This window comes from Heterodontus francisci, chromosome 5 (assembly GCF_036365525.1).
Source record: "Heterodontus francisci isolate sHetFra1 chromosome 5, sHetFra1.hap1, whole genome shotgun sequence".
In the NCBI taxonomy this organism is placed as follows: Eukaryota; Metazoa; Chordata; class Chondrichthyes; order Heterodontiformes; family Heterodontidae; genus Heterodontus; species Heterodontus francisci.
Genome location: NC_090375.1, coordinates 207,617,106 through 207,635,560, shown reverse-complemented (window position 1 = coordinate 207,635,560; position 18,455 = coordinate 207,617,106).

The window sequence follows — 18,455 nt, the reverse complement described above, 5'->3', positions numbered from 1 at the left end:
TGATGGAACACTGCACTGTCAGAGGATCAGTACTGAAGGAACACGGCACTTTCAGAGCATCAGTACTGATGGAACACTGCACTGTCAGAGGATCAGTGCTGATGGAACACTGCAATGTCAGAGGATCAGTACTGATGGAACACTGCACTGTATAATTATCAGTACTGATAGAACACTGCACTGTCAGAGGATCAGTACTGATGGAACACTGCACTGTCAGAGGATCAGTACTGATGGAACACTGCACTGTCAGAGGATCAGTACTTCTGCAGCACAGTTCTGTTAGAGGATCAGTACTGATGGAGCACTGCACTCTCAGAGGATCAGTACTGATGGAGCACTGCACTGTCAGAGGATCAGTACTGATGGACCACTGCACTGTTAGAGGATCAGTACTGATGGAACACTGCACTTTTGGATGATCAGTACTGAAGGAACACTGCACTGTTAGAGGATCAGTACTGATGGAACACTGCACTTTTGGATGATCAGTACTGAAGGAACACTGCACTGTCAGAGGATCAGTACTGATGGAGCACTGCACTGTCAGAGGATCAGTACTGATGGACCACTGCACTGTTAGAGGATCAGTACTGATGGAACACTGCACTTTTGGATGATCAGTACTGAAGGAACACTGCACTGTTAGAGGATCAGTACTGATGGAACACTGCACTGTCAGAGCATCAGTGCTGATGGAACACGGCACTGTCAGATGATCAGTACTGATAGAACGCTGCACTGTCAGAGGCTCAGTACTGATGGAACAATGCACTGTTAGAGGATCAGTGCTGATGGACCACTGCACTGTTAGAGGAAATGTACTGATGGAACACTGCACTGTTGGAGGATCAGTACTGAAGGAACACTGCACTGTCAGAGGTTCTGAACTAATGGAACACTGCACTGTCAGAGGATCAGTACTGATAGAACACTGCACTGTCAGAGGATCAGTACTGATAGAACACTGCACTGTCAGAGGATCAGTACTGATAGAACACTGCACTGTCAGAGGATCAGTACTGAGGAAAACTGCACTGTTAGAGGATCAGTACTGATGGAACACTGCACTGTCAGAGGATCAGTACTGATGGAACACTGCACTGTTAGAGGATCAGTACTGATAGAACACTGCACTGTCAGAGGATCAGTACTGATAGAACACTGCACTGTCAGAGGATAAGTACTGAAGGAACACTGCACTGTGACAGGATCTGTACTGATGGAACACGGCACTATCAGAGGATCAGTACTGATGGAACACTGCACTGTCAGAGCATCAGTGCTGATGGAACACGGCACTTTCAGAGGATCAGTACTGATGGAACACTGCACTGTCAGAGGATCAGTGCTGATGGAACACTGCACTGTCTGAGGATCAGTACTGATGGAACACTGCACTGTCAGAGGATCAGTACTGATAGAACACTGCACTGTCAGAGGATCAGTACTGAGGAAAACTGCACTGTTAGAGGATCAGTACTGATGGAACACTGCACTGTCAGAGGATCAGTACTGATGGAACACTGCACTGTTAGAGGATCAGTACTGATAGAACACTGCACTGTCAGAGGATCAGTACTGATAGAACACTGCACTGTCAGAGGATAAGTACTGAAGGAACACTGCACTGTGACAGGATCTGTACTGATGGAACACGGCACTATCAGAGGATCAGTACTGATGGAACACTGCACTGTCAGAGCATCAGTGCTGATGGAACACGGCACTTTCAGAGGATCAGTACTGATGGAACACTGCACTGTCAGAGGATCAGTGCTGATGGACCACTGCACTGTCAGAGGATCAGTACTGATGGAACACGGCACTATCAGAGGATCAGTACTGATGCAACACTGCACTGTTAGAGGATCAGTACTGATGGAACACTGCACTGTCAGAGGATCTGTACTGATGGAACACTGCACTGTCAGAGGATCAGTAATTCTGCAGCACTGTTCTGATAGAGGATCAGTGCTGATGGAACGCAGCACTGTCATAGGATCAGTCCTGATGGAATACTGCACTGGTAGAGGATCAGTACTGATGGAACACTGCACAGTCAGAGGCTCAGTACTGATGGAACACTGCACTGTTAGAGGATCTGTACTGATGGAACACTGCACTGTCAGAGGATCAGTAATTCTGCAGCACTGTTCTGATAGAGGATCAGTACTGATGGAGCACTGCACTCTCAGAGGATCAGTACTGATGGAGCACTGCACTGTTAGAGGATCAGTCCTGTTGGAGCACTGCACTTTTGGATGATCAGTACTGAAGGAACATTGCACTGTCAGAGGTTCAGTCCTCATGGAACACTTCTCTGTCAGAGGATTAGTGCTGATGGAACACTGCACTTTTGGATGATCAGTCCTGAAGGAACATTGCACTGTCAGATGTTCAGTACTCATGGAGCACTTCCCTATCAGAGGATCAGTCCTGATGGACCACTGCACTCTCAGAGGATCAGTACTGATAGAACACTGCACTGTCAGAGGATCAGTACTGATGGAACACTGCACTGTCAGAGGATCAGTGCTGATGGACCACTGCACTGTCAGAGGATTGGTACTGATGGAACATGGCACTATCAGAGGATCAGTACTGATGGAACACTGCACTGTTAGAAGATCAGTACTGATGGAACACAGCACTGTCATAGGATCAGTCCTGACTGAATACTGCACTGGTAGAGTATCAGTACTGATGGAACACTGCACAGTCAGAGGCTCAGTACTGATGGAACAATGCACTGTCAGAGGATCTGTACTGATGGAACACTGCACTGTCAGAGGATCAGTAATTATGCAGCCCTGTTCTGATAGAGGATCAGTACTGATGGAGCACTGCACTGTCAGAGGATCAGTACTGATGGAGCACTGCACTGTTAGAGGATCAGTCCTGTTGGAGCTCTGCACTGTCAGAGGATCAGTACTGATGGACCACTGCACTGTTAGAGGATCAGTACTGATGGAACACTGCACTTTTGGATGATCAGTACTGAAGGAACATTGCACTTTCAGAGGTTCATTACTCATGGAACACTTCACTATCAGAGGATCAGTGCTGATGGAACACTGCACTGTTAGAGAGGATCAGTACTGACGGAACACAGCAATGTCAGAGGATCAGTCCTGATGGACCACTGCACTCTCAGAGGATGAGTACTGATGGAATACTGGTCTCGCAGAGGGTCAGGACTGATGGAGCACTGCACTGTTAGAGGATCAGTCCTGATGGAGCACTGCACTGTCAGAGGATCAGTACTGATGGGCCACTGCACTGTCAGAGCATCTGTACTGATGGAACACTGCACTGTCAGAAGATCAGTACTGATGGACCACTGCACTCTCAGAGGATGAGGACTGATGGAACACTGCACTCAGAGGATCAGTACTGATCGAGCACTGCACTGTTAGAGGATCAGTCCTGATGGAGCACTGCACTGTCAGAGGATCAGTACTGATGGACCACTGCACTGTCAGAGCATCAGTACTGATGGAACACTGCACTGTCAGATGATCAGTACTGATAGAACACCTCATTGTCAGAGGAGCAGTACTGATGGAACACTGCACTGTCAGAGGATCAGGACTGATGGAACACTGCACTGTCAGAGGATCAGGACTGATGGAACACTGCACTGTCAGCGGATCAGTACTGATGGAACACTGCACTGTCAGAGGATCGGTACTGATAGAACACTGCACTGTCAGAGGATCAGTACTGATGGAACACTGCACTGTCAGAGTATCAGTACTGAAGGAACACAGCACTTGCAGAGGATAAGTACTGATGGAACACTGCACTGTCAGAGGATCAGTGCTGATGGAACACTGCACTGTCTGAGGATCAGTACTGATGGAACACTGCACTGTCAGATTATCAGCACTGATAGAACACTGCATGTCAGAGGATCAGTACTGATGGAACACTGCACTGTCAGAGCATCAGTACTGAAGGAACACGGCACTTTCAGAGGATCAGTTCTGATGGAACACTGCACTGTCAGAGGATCAGTACTGATGGAACACGGCATCTATCAGAGCATCAGTACTGATGGAATACTGCACTGGTAGAGGATCAGTACTGATGGAACACTGCACTGTCAGAGGCTCAGTACTGATGGAACAATGCACTGTCAGAGGATCAGTACTGATGGACCACTGCACTGTCAGAGCATCAGTACTGATGGAACACTGCACTGTCAGATGATCAGTACTGATAGAACACCTCACTGTCAGAGGAGCAGTACTGATGGAACACTGCACTGTCAGAGGATCAGGACTGATGGAACACTGCACTGTCAGAGGATCAGGACTGATGGAACACTGCACTGTCAGCGGATCAGTACTGATGGAACACTGCACTGTCAGAGGATCGGTACTGATAGAACACTGCACTGTCAGAGGATCAGTACTGATGGAACACTGCACTGTCAGAGTATCAGTACTGAAGGAACACAGCACTTGCAGAGGATCAGTACTGATGGAACACTGCACTGTCAGAGGATCAGTGCTGATGGAACACTGCACTGTCTGAGGATCAGTACTGATGGAACACTGCACTGTCAGATTATCAGTACTGATAGAACACTGCACTGTCAGAGGATCAGTACTGATGGAACACTGCACTGTCAGAGGATCAGTACTGAAGGAACACGGCACTTTCAGAGGATCAGTTCTGATGGAACACTGCACAGTCAGAGGATCAGTACTGATGGAACACGGCATCTATCAGAGCATCAGTACTGATGGAATACTGCACTGGTAGAGGATCAGTACTGATGGAACACTGCACTGTCAGAGGCTCAGTACTGATGGAACAATGCACTGTTAGAGGATCAGTACTGATGGACCACTGCACTGTTAGAGGAAAAGTACTGATGGAACACTGCACTGTTGGAGGATCAGTACTGAAGGAACACTGCACTGTCAGAGGTTCTGTACTGATGGAACACTGCACTGTCAGAGGATCAGTACTGATAGAAAACTGCACTGTCAGAGGATCAGTACTGATAGGACACTGCACTGTCAGAGGATCAGTACTGAGGAAAACTGCACTGTTAGAGGATCGGTACTGATGGAACACTGCACTGTCAGAGGATCAGTACTGATGGAACACTGCACTGTTAGAGAATCAGTACTGATAGAACACTGCACTGTCAGAGGATCAGTACTGATAGAACAGTGCACTGTCAGAGGATAAATACTGAAGGAACACTGCACTGTGACAGGATCTGTACTGATGGAACACGGCACTATCAGAGGATCAGTACTGATGGAACACTGCACTGTCAGATGATCAGTACTGCTGGAACACTGCACTGTCAGAGGATCAGTACTGATGGAACACTGCACTGTCAGAGGATCAGTGCTGATGGAACACTGCACTGTCAGATGATCAGTACTGATAGAACACTGCACTGTCAGAGGATAAGTACTGATAGAACGCTGCACTGTCAGAGGATCAGTACTGATGGAACACTGCATGGTGAGAGGATCAGTAATGATGGAACACTGCACTGTCAGAGCATCAGTGCTGATGGAACACGGCACTTTCAGAGGATCAGTACTGATGGAACACTGCACTGTCAGAGGATCAGTGCTGATGGACCACTGCACTGTCAGAGGATCAGTACTGATGGAACACGGCACTATCAGAGGATCAGTACTGATGGAACACTGCACTGTCAGAGGATCAGTAATTCTGCAGCACTGTTCTGAGAGAGGATCAGTACTGATGGAGCACTGCACTGTTAGAGGATCAGTCCTGATGGAGTACTGCACTTTTGGATGATCAGTACTGAAGGAACATTGCACTGTCAGAGGTTCAGTACTCATGGAACACTTCCCTATCAGAGGATCAGTCCTGATGGACCACTGCACTCTCAGAGGATGAGTACTGATGGAACACAGCTCTCTCAGAGTATCAGGACTGATGGAGCACTGCACTGATAGAGGATCAGTGCTGATGGAACACTGCACTCTCAGAGGATCAGTACTCATAGAACATTGCACTGGCAGAGGATCAGTACTGATGGAACACTGCACTGTCAGAGGATCATTACTGATGGAACACTGCACTCTCAGAGGATCATTACTGATAGAACACTGCACTGACAGAGGATCAGTACTGATGGAACACTGCACTGTCAGAGCATCATTACTGATGGAACACTGCACTGTCAGAGGATCAGTACAGATGGAATACTGCACTGTCAGAGGATCAGTACTGATGTAACACTGCACTGTCAGAGGATCAGTACTGATGGAACACAGCAATGTCTGAGGATCAGTACTGATGGAACACTGCACTGCTAGAGGATCAGCACTGATGGACCACTGCACTGTCAGAGGATCAGTACTGATGGAACACTGCACTGTCAGAGGATCAGTACTGATGGAACACGGCACTATCAGAGGATCAGTACTGATGGAACACTGCACTGTCAGAGGATCAGTAATTCTGCAGCACTGTTCTGAGAGAGGATCAGTACTGATGGAGCACTGCACTGTTAGAGGATCAGTCCTGATGGAGTACTGCACTTTTGGATGATCAGTACTGAAGGAACATTGCACTGTCAGAGGTTCAGTACTCATGGAACACTTCCCTATCAGAGGATCAGTCCTGATGGACCACTGCACTCTCAGAGGATGAGTACTGATGGAACACAGCTCTCTCAGAGTATCAGGACTGATGGAGCACTGCACTGATAGAGGATCAGTGCTGATGGAACACTGCACTCTCAGAGGATCAGTACTCATAGAACATTGCACTGGCAGAGGATCAGTACTGATGGAACACTGCACTGTCAGAGGATCATTACTGATGGAACACTGCACTCTCAGAGGATCATTACTGATAGAACACTGCACTGACAGAGGATCAGTACTGATGGAACACTGCACTGTCAGAGCATCATTACTGATGGAACACTGCACTGTCAGAGGATCAGTACAGATGGAATACTGCACTGTCAGAGGATCAGTACTGATGTAACACTGCACTGTCAGAGGATCAGTACTGATGGAACACAGCAATGTCTGAGGATCAGTACTGATGGAACACTGCACTGCTAGAGGATCAGCACTGATGGACCACTGCACTGTCAGAGGATCAGTACTGATGGAACACTGCACTGTCAGAGGATCAGTACTGATGGAACACTGCACTGTCAGAGTATCAGTACTGATGGAACACTGCACTTTCAGAGGATCAGTACTGATAGAACACTGCACTGTCAGAGGATCAGTACTGATGGAACACTGCACTGTCAGAGGATCAGTGCTGATGGAACACTGCACTGTCAGATGATCAGTACTGATGGAACACTGCACTGTCAGACGATCAGTACTAATGTAACACTGCACTGTCCAGAGGATCAGTACTGATGGAACACAGCAATGTCAGAGGATCAGTACTGATGGAACACTGCACTGTTAGAGGATCAGTACTGATGGACCACTGCACTGTGACAGGATCAGTACTGATGGAACACTGCACTGTCAGAGGATCAGTCCTAATGGAACACTGCACTGTGACAGGATCTGTACTGATGGAACACGGCACTATCAGAGGATCAGTACTGATGGAACACTGCACTGTCAGAGCATCAGTACTGATAGAACACTGCACTGTCAGAGCATCAGTACTGATAGAACACTGCACTGTCAGAGGATCAGTACTGATGGAACACTGTACAGTCAGATGATCAGTACTGATAGAACACTGCACTGTCAGAGGATCAGTACTGATGGAACACTACACTGTCAGAGGATCAGTACTGATGGAACACTGCACTGTCAGAGGATCAGTACTGATAGAACAATGCACTGTCAGAGGATCAGTACTGATGGAACACTGCACTGTCAGATGATCAGTACTGATGGAACACTGCACTGTCAGAGGATCAGTACTAATGTAACACTGCACTGTCAGAGGATCAGTACTGATGGAACACAGCAATGTCAGAGGATCAGTACTGATGGAACACTGCACTGTTGGAGGATCATTACTGATGGACCACTGCACTGTGACAGGATCAGTACTGATGGAACACTGCACTGTCAGAGGATCAGTTCTATTGGAACACTGCACTGTGACAGGATCTGTACTGATGGAACACTGCACTGTCAGAGGATCAGTCCTGATGGAACACTGCACTGTCAGAGCATCAGTACTGATAGAACACTGCACTGTCAGATGATCAGTACTGATAGAACACTGCACTGTCAGAGGATCATTACTGATAGAACACTGCACTGTCAGAGGATCAGCACTGATGGAACACTGCACTGTCAGATGATCAGTACTGATGGAACACTGCACTGTCAGAGGATCAGTACTAATGTAACACTGCACTGTCAGAGGATCAGTACTGATGGAACACAGCAATGTCAGAGGATCAGTACTGATGGAACACTGCACTGTTAGAGGATCATTACTGATGGACCACTGCACTGTGACAGGATCAGTACTGATAGAACACTGCACTGTCAGATCATCAGTACTGATGGAACACTGCACTGTCAGATGGTCAGTACTGATAGAACACTGCACTGTCAGAGGATCATTACTGATAGAACACTGCACTGTCAGAGGATCAGTACTGATGGAACACTGCACTGTCAGAGGGTCAGTACTGATGGAACACGGCACTTTCAGAGGATCAGTACTGATGCAACACTGCACTGTCAGAGGATCAGTACTGATGGAACACTGCACTGTCAGAGGATCAGTACTGATGGAACACTGCACTGTCAGAGGATCAGTACTGATAGAACACTGCACTGTCAGAGGATCAGTACTGATGGAACACCGCACTGTCAGATTATCAGTAGTGATGGAACACGGCACTTTTAGAGGATCAGTACTGATGGAACACTGCACTGTCAGAGGCTCAGTACTGATGGAACAATGCACTGTCAGAGGATCTGTACTGATGGAACACTGCACTGTCAGAGGATCAGTACTTATGCAGCACTCGTCTGTTAGAGGATCAGTACTGATGGAGCACTGCACTCTCAGAGGATCAGTACTGATGGAGCACTGCACTGTTCGAGGATCAGTCCTGATGGAGCAATGCACTGTCAGAGGATCAGTACTGATGGACCACTGCACTGTTAGAGGATCAGTATTTATGCAGCACTGTTCTTTTAGAGGATCAGTGCTGCTGGACCACTGCACTGTCAGATGATCAGTACTGATGGAACACTGCACTGTCAGAGGATCTGTACTGATGGAACACTGCACCTTCAGAGGATCAGTACTGATGCAACACTGCACTGTCAGAGGATCAGTACTGATGGAACACTGCACTGTCAGAGGATCAGTACTGATGGAACACTGCAATCTCAGATGATCTGTACTGATGGAACACTGCAATGTCAGAGGATCAGTACTGATGGAACACTGCACTCTCAGAGGATCAGTACTGATGGAACACTGCACTCTCAGAGGATCTGTACTGATGGAACACTGCACTGTCATATGATCAGTAGTGATGGAACACTGCACTGTCAGAGGATCAGTACTGATGGAACACTGCACTGTCAGAGGATCAGTACTGATGGAACACAGCAATGTCAGAGGATCAGTACTGATGGAACACAGCACTGTTAGAGGATCAGTACTGAAGGACCATTGCACTGTGACAGGATCTGTACTGATGGAACACTGCACTGTCAGAGGATCAGTCCTGATGGAACACTGCACTGTCAGAGCATCAGTACTGATAGAACACTGCACTGTCAGAGCATCAGTACTGATAGAACACTGCACTGTCAGAGGATCAGTACTGATGGAACACTGTACAGTCAGATGATCAGTGCTGATGGAACACTGCACTGTCAGGTGATCAGTACTGATGGAACACGGCACTTTCAGAGGATCAGTACTGATGCAACACTGCACTGTCAGAGGATCAGTACTGATGGAACTCTGCACTGTCAGAGGATCAGTACTGATGGAACACTGCACTGTCAGAGGATTAGTACTGATAGAACACTGCACGGTCAGAGCATCAGTACTGATAGAACACTGCACTGTCAGAGCATCAGTACTGATAGAACACTGCACTGTCAGAGGATCAGTACTGATGGAACACTGTACAGTCAGATGATCAGTACTGATGGAACACTGCACTGTCAGATGATCAGTACTGATAGAACACTGCACTGTCAGAAAATCAGTACTGATGGAACACTGCACTGTCAGAGGCTCAGTACTGATGGAACAATGCACTGCCAGAGGATCTGTACTGATGGAACACTGCACTGTCAGAGGATCAGTACTTATGCAGCACTGTTCTGTTAGAGGATCAGTACTGATGGACCACTGCACTGTCAGATGATCAGTACTGATGGAACACTGCACTGTCAGATGATCAGTACTGATGGAACACTGCACTGTCAGAGGATCAGTACTGATGGAATACTGCACTGTCAGAGGATCAGTACTGATGGAACACTGCACTCTCAGAAGATCAGTACTGATAGAACACTGCACTGTCAGAGGATCAGTACTTATGGAACACTGCACTGTCAGAGGATCAGTACTGATGGAACACTGCACTGCCAGAGGACCATTACTGATGGAACACTGCACTGTCAGAGGATCAGTACTGATGGAACATTGCACTGTCAGAGGATAAGTACTGATGGAACACTGCACTGTCAGAGGATCAGTACTGATGGAACACTGCACTGTCAGAGGATCAGTACTGATGGAACACTGTACAGTCAGATGATCAGTACTGTTAGAACACTGCACTGTCAGAGGATCAGTACTGATGGAACACTGCACTGTTAGAGGATCAGTACTGATGGAACACGGCACTTTCAGAGGATCTGTACTGATGCAACACTGCACTGTCAGAGGATCAGTACTGATGGAACACTGCACTGTCAGAGGATCATTACTGATGGAACACAGCAATGTCAGAGTTTCAGTACTGATGGAACACTGCACTGTTAGAGGATCAGTACTGATGGAACACTGCACTGTCAGAGGATCAGTACTGATGGAACACGGCACTTTCAGAGGATCTGCACTGATGCAACACTGCACTGTCAGAGGATCAGTACTGATGGAACACTGCACTGTCAGAGGATCATTACTGATGGAACACAGCAATGTCAGGGTTTCAGTACTGATGGAATACTGCACTGTTAGAGGATCAGTACTGATGGAACACTGCACTGTCAGAGGATCAGTACTGATGGAACACTGCACTGTCAGAGGATCAGTCCTGATGGAACACTGCACTGTCAGAGCATCAGTACTGATAGAACACTGCACTGTCAGAGCATCAGTACTGATAGAACACTGCACTGTCAGAGCATCAGTACTGATAGAACACTGCACTGTCAGAGGATCAGTACTGATGGAACACTGTACAGTCAGAGGATCAGTACTGATGCAACACTGCACTGTCAGATGATCAGTACTGATGGAACTCTGCACTGTCAGAGGATCAGTACTGATGGAACACTGCACTGTCAGAGGATCAGTACTGATAGAACACTGCACTGTCAGATGATCAGGACTGATAGAACACTGCACTGTCAGAGCATCAGTCCTGATAGAACACTGCACTGTCAGAGGATCAGTACTGATGGAACAATGCACTGTCAGAGGATCAGTACTGATGGAACACGGCACTTTCAGAGGATCAGTACTGATGGAACACTGCACTGTCAGAGGATCAGTACTGATAGAACACTGCACTGTCTGAGGATCTGTACTGATGGAACAATGCACTGTCAGAGGATCAGTACTGATGGAACACGGCACTTTCAGAGGATCAGTACTAATGGAACACTGCACTGTCAGAGGATCAGTACTGATAGAACACTGCACTGTCTGAGGATCTGTACTGATGGAACAATGCACTGTCAGAGGATCAGTACTGATGGAACACGGCACTTTCAGAGGATCAGTACTGATGGAACACTGCACTGTCAGAGGATCAGTACTGATAGAACACTGCACTGGTAGAGGATCAGCACTGATGGAACACTGCACTGTCAGAGGATCTGTACTAATGGAACACTGCACTGTCAGAGGATCAGTACTTATGCAGCACTGTTCTTTTAGAGGATCAGTGCTGATGGACCACAGCACTGTCAGATGATCAGTACTGATGGAACACTGCACTGTCAGATGATCAGTACTGATGGAACACTGCACTGTCAGAGGATCAGTACTGATGGAACACTGCACTGTCAGAGGATCAGTACTGATGGAACACTGCACTGTCAGAGGATCAGTACTGATGGAACACTGCACTCTCAGAGGATCTGTACTGATGGAACACTGCACTGTCAGAGGATCAGTACTGATGGAACAATGCACTGTCATATGATCAGTACTGATGGAACACAGCACTGTCAGAGGATCAGTACTGATGGAACACTGCACTGTCAGAGGATCAGTACTGATGGAACACAGCAATGTCAGAGGATCAGTACTGATGGAACACTGCACTGTTAGAGGATCAGTCCTGATGGACCACTGCACTGTGACAGGATCTGTACTGATGGAACACTGCACTGTCAGAGCATCAGTACTGATAGAACACTGCACTGTCAGAGCATCAGTACTGATAGAACACTGCACTGTCAGATGATCAGTGCTGATGGAACACTGCACTGTCAGGTGATCAGTACTGATGGAACACGGCACTTTCAGAGGATCAGTACTGATGGAACTCTGCACTGTCAGAGGATCAGTACTGATGGAACACTGCACTGTCAGAGGATCAGTACTGATAGAACACTGCACTGTCAGAGCATCAGTACTGATAGAACACTGCACTGTCAGAGCATCAGTACTGATAGAACACTGCACTGTCAGAGGATCAGTACTGATGGAACACTGTACAGTCAGATGATCAGTACTGATGGAACACTGCACTGTCAGATGATCAGTACTGATAGAACACTGCACTGTCAGAGGATCAGTACTGATGGAACACTGCACTGTCAGAGGCTCAGTACTGATGGAACAATGCACTGTCAGAGGATCTGTAATGATGGAACACTGCACTGTCAGAGGATCAGTACTGATGGAACACTGCACTCTCAGAGGATCAGTACTGATAGAACACTGCACTGTCAGAGGATCAGAACTGATGGAACACTGCACTGTCAGAGGATCAGTACTGATGGAACACTGCACTGTCAGATGATCAGTACTGATGGAACACTGCACTGTCAGAGGATAAGTACTGATGGAGCACTGCACTGTCAGAGGATCAGTACTGATGGAACACAGCAATGTCAGAGGATCAGTACTGATGGAACACTGCACTGTCAGAGGATCAGTACTGATGGAACACTGTACAGTCAGATGATCAGTACTGTTAGAACACTGCACTGTCAGAGGATCAGTACTGATGGAACACTGAACTGTTAGAGGATCAGTACTGATGGAACAAGGCACTTTCAGAGGATCTGTACTGATGCAACACTGCACTGTCAGAGGATCAGTACTGATGGAACACTGCACTGTCAGAGGATCATTACTGATGGAACACAGCAATGTCAGAGTTTCAGTACTGATGGAACACTGCACTGTTAGAGGATCAGTACTGATGGACCACTGCACTGTGACAGGATCAATACTGATGGAACACTGCACTGTCAGAGGATCAGTCCTGATGGAACACTGCACTGTCAGAGCATCAGTACTGATGGAACACTGCACTGTCAGATTATCAGCACTGATAGAACACTGCACTGTCAGATTATCAGTACTGATAGAACACTGCACTGTCAGAGGATCAGTACTGATGGAACAGTGCACTATCAGAGGATCAGTGCTGATGGAACACGGCACTTTCAGAGGATCAGTACTGATGGAACACTGCAATGTCAGAGGATCAGTGCTGATTGAACACTGCACTGTCAGAGGATCAGTACTGATGGAACACGGCATCTATCAGAGGATCAGTACTGATGGAACACTGCACTGTCAGAGGATCTGTACTGATGGAACACTGCACTGTCAGAGGATCAGTACTGATGGAACACTGCACTGTTCTGTTAGAGGATCAGTATTGATGGAGCACTGCACTCTCAGAGGATCAGTACTGATGGAGCACTGCACTGTGCGAGGATCAGTCCTGATGGAACAATGCACTGTTAGAGGATCAGTACTGATGGAACACTGCACTTTTGGATGATCAGTGCTGAAGGAACACTGCACTGTTAGAGGATTAGTACTGATGGAACACTGCACTGTCAGAGGTTCAGTACTGATGGAATACTGCACTGTTAGAGGATCAGTACTGATGGAACACTGCACTCTCAGAGGATGAGTACTGATGGAACACTGCACTGTCAGAGGATCAGTACTGATGGAGCATTGCACTGATAGAGGATCAGTACCGATGGAACACTGCACTCTCAGAGAATCAGTACTGATGGAACACTGCACTGTCAGAGGATCAGTACTGATGGAACACTGCACTGTCAGAGGATCAGTAGTGATGGAACACTGCACTGTCTGAGGATCAGTACTGATGGAACACTGCACTGTCAGAGGATCAGTACTGATAGAACACTGCACTGTCAGAGGATCAGTACTGATGGAACACTGCACTGACAGAGGATCAGTATTGATGGAACACTGCACTGTCAGAGGATCAGTTCTGATGGAACACTGCACTGTCAGAGGATCAGTACTGATGGAACACTGTACAGTCAGATGATCAGTACTGATGGAACACTGCACTGTCATAGGATCAGTCCTGATGGAATACTGCACTGGTAGAGGATCAGCACTTTTGGAACACTGCACTGTCAGAGGCTCAGTACTGATGGAACAATGCACTGTCAGAGGATCTGTACTGATGGAACACTGCACTGTCAGAGGATCAGTACTTATGCAACACTGTTCTGTTAGAGGATCAGTACTGATGGACCACTGCACTGTCAGATGATCAGTACAGATGGAACACTGCACTGTCAGATGATCAGTACTGAAGGAACACTGCACTGTCAGAGGATCAGTACTGATGGAACACTGCACTGTCAGAGGATCAGTACTGATGGAACACTGCACTGTCAGAGGATCAGTACTGATGGAGCACTGTACAGTCAGATGATCAGTACTGATGGAACACTGCACTGTCGGATGATCAGTACTGATAGAACACTGCACTGTCAGAGGATCAGTACTGATGGAACACTGCACTGTCAGAGGCTCAGTACTGATGGAACAATGCACTGTCAGAGGATCTGAACTGATGGAACACTGCACTGTCAGAGGATCAGTACTTATGCAGCACTGTTCTGTTAGAGGATCAGTACTGATGGATCACTGCACTGTCAGATGATCAGTACTGATGGAACACTGCACTGTCAGAGGATCAGTACTGATGGAACACTGCACTGTCATAGGATCAGTCCTGATGGAATACTGCACTGGTAGAGGATCAGCACTTCTGGAACACTGCACTGTCAGAGGCTCAGTACTGATGGAACAATGCACTGTCAGAGGATCTGTACTGATGGAACACTGCACTGTCAGAGGATCAGTACTTATGCAACACTGTTCTGTTAGAGGATCAGTACTGATGGACCACTGCACTGTCAGATGATCTGTACAGATGGAACACTGCACTGTCAGATGATCAGTACTGATGGAACACTGCACTGTCAGAGGATCAGTACTGATGGAACACTGCACTGTCAGAGGATCAGTACTGATGGAACACTGCACTGTCAGAGGATCAGTACTGATGGAACACTGTACAGTCAGATGATCAGTACTGATGGAACACTGCACTGTCAGAGGCTCAGTACTGATGGAACACTGCACTGTCAGAGGATCAGTACTGATGGAACACTGCACTGTCAGAGGATCAGTACTGATGGAACACTGTACAGTCAGAGGATCAGTACTGATGGAACACTGCACTGTCAGAGGCTCAGTACTGATGGAACAATGCACTGTCAGAGGATCTGTACTGATGGAACACTGCACTGTCAGAGGATCAGTACTTATGCTGCACTGTTCTGTTAGAGGATCAGTACTGATGGACCACTGCACTGTCAGATGATCAGTACTGATGGAACACTGCACTGTCAGAGGATCAGTACTGATGGAACACTGCACTGTCAGAGGATCAGTACTGATGGAACACTGCACTCTCAGAGGATCAGTACTGATAGAACACTGCACTGTCAGAGGATCAGTACTGATGGAACACTGCACTGTCAGATGATCAGTACTGATGGAACACTGCACTGTCAGAGGATCAGTACTGATGGAACACTGCACTGTCAGAGGATCAGTACTGATGGAACACAGCAATGTCAGAGGATCAGTACTGTTGGAACACTGCACTGTCAGAGGATCAGTACTGATGGAACACTACAGTCAGATGATCAGTACTGTTAGAACACTGCACTGTCAGAGGATCAGTACTGATGGAACACTGCACTGTTAGAGGATCAGTACTGATGGAACACTGCACTGTTAGAGGATCAGTACTGATGGAACACGGCACTTTCAGAGGATCAGTACTGATGCAACACTGCACTGTCAGAGGATCAGTCCTGATGGAACACTGCAATGTCAGAGTTTCAGTACTGATGGAACACTGCACTGTTAGAGGATAAGTACTGATGGACCACTGCACTGTGACAGGATCAGTACTGATGGAACACTGCACTGTCAGAGGATCAGTCCTGATGGAACACTGCACTGTCATAGGATCAGTCCTGATGGAATACTGCACTGGTAGAGGATCAGCACTTTTGGAACACTGCACTGTCAGAGGCTCAGTACTGATGGAACAATGCACTGTCAGAGGATCTGTACTGATGGAACACTGCACTGTCAGAGGATCAGTACTTATGCAGCACTGTTCTGTTAGAGGATCAGTACTGATGGACCACTGCACTGTCAGATGATCAGTACAGATGGAACACTGCACTGTCAGATGATCAGTACTGATGGAACACTGCACTGTCAGAGGATCATTACTGATGGAACACTGCACTGTCAGAGGATCCGTACTGATGGAACACTGCACTGTCAGAGGATCAGTACTGATGGAACACTGTACAGTCAGATGATCAGTACTGATGGAACACTGCACTGTCAGATGATCAGTACTGATGGAACAATGCACTGTCAGAGGATCTGTACAGATGGAACACAGCACTGTCAGAGGATCAGTACTTATGCAGCACTGTTCTGTCAGAGGATCAGTACTGATGGAACACTGCACTGTCAGAGGATCAGTACTGATGGAACACTGCACTCTCAGAGGATCAGTACTGATAGAACACTGCACTGTCAGAGGATCTGTACTGATGGAACACTGCACTGTCAGAGGATCAGTACTGATGGAACACTGCACTGTCAGATGATCAGTACTGATGGAACACTGCACTGTCAGAGGATCAGTACTGATGGAACACTGCACTGTCAGAGGATCAGTACTGATGGAACACAGCAATGTCAGAGGATCAGTACTGATGGAACACTGCACTGTCAGAGGATCAGTACTGATGGAACACTACAGTCAGATGATCAGTACTGATGGAACACTGCACTGTCAGAGGATCAGTACTGATAGAACACTGCACTGTCAGAGGATCAGTACTGATGGAACACTGCACTGTTAGAGGATCAGCACTGATGGAACACTGCACTGTTAGAGGATCAGTACTGATGGAACACGGCACTTTCAGAGGATCAGTACTGATGGAACATGGCACTATCAGAGGATCAGTACTGATGGAACACTGCAATGTCAGAGTTTCAGTACTGATGGAACACTGCACTGTTAGAGGATCAGTACTGATGGACCACTGCACTGTGACAGGATCTGTACTGATGGAACACTGCACTGTCAGAGGATCAGTCTTGATGGAACACTGCACTGTCAGATCATCAGTCCTGATGGAACACTGCACTGTCAGAGCATCAGTACTGATGGAACACTGCACTGTCAGATTATCAGTACTGATAGAACACTGCACTAACAGAGGATCAGTACTGATGGAACACTGCACTGTCAGAGGATCAGTGCTGATTGAACACTGCACTGTCAGAGGATCAGTACTGATGGAACACGGCATCTATCAGAGGATCAATACTGATGGAACACTGCACTGTCAGAGGATCTGTACTGATTGAACACTGCACTGTCAGAGGATCAGTACTTATGCAGCACTGTTCTGTTAGAGGATCAGTACTGATGGAGCACTGCACTCTCAGAGGATCAGTACTGATGGAGCACTGCACTGTGCGAGGATCAGTCCTGATGGAACAATGCACTGTCAGAGGATCAGTACTAATAGAACACTGCACTAACAGAGGATCAGTACTGATGGAACAATGCACTGTCAGACGATCAGTACTGATGGAACACTGCACTCTCAGAGGATCAGTACTGATAGAACATTGCACTGACAGAGGATCAGTACTGATGG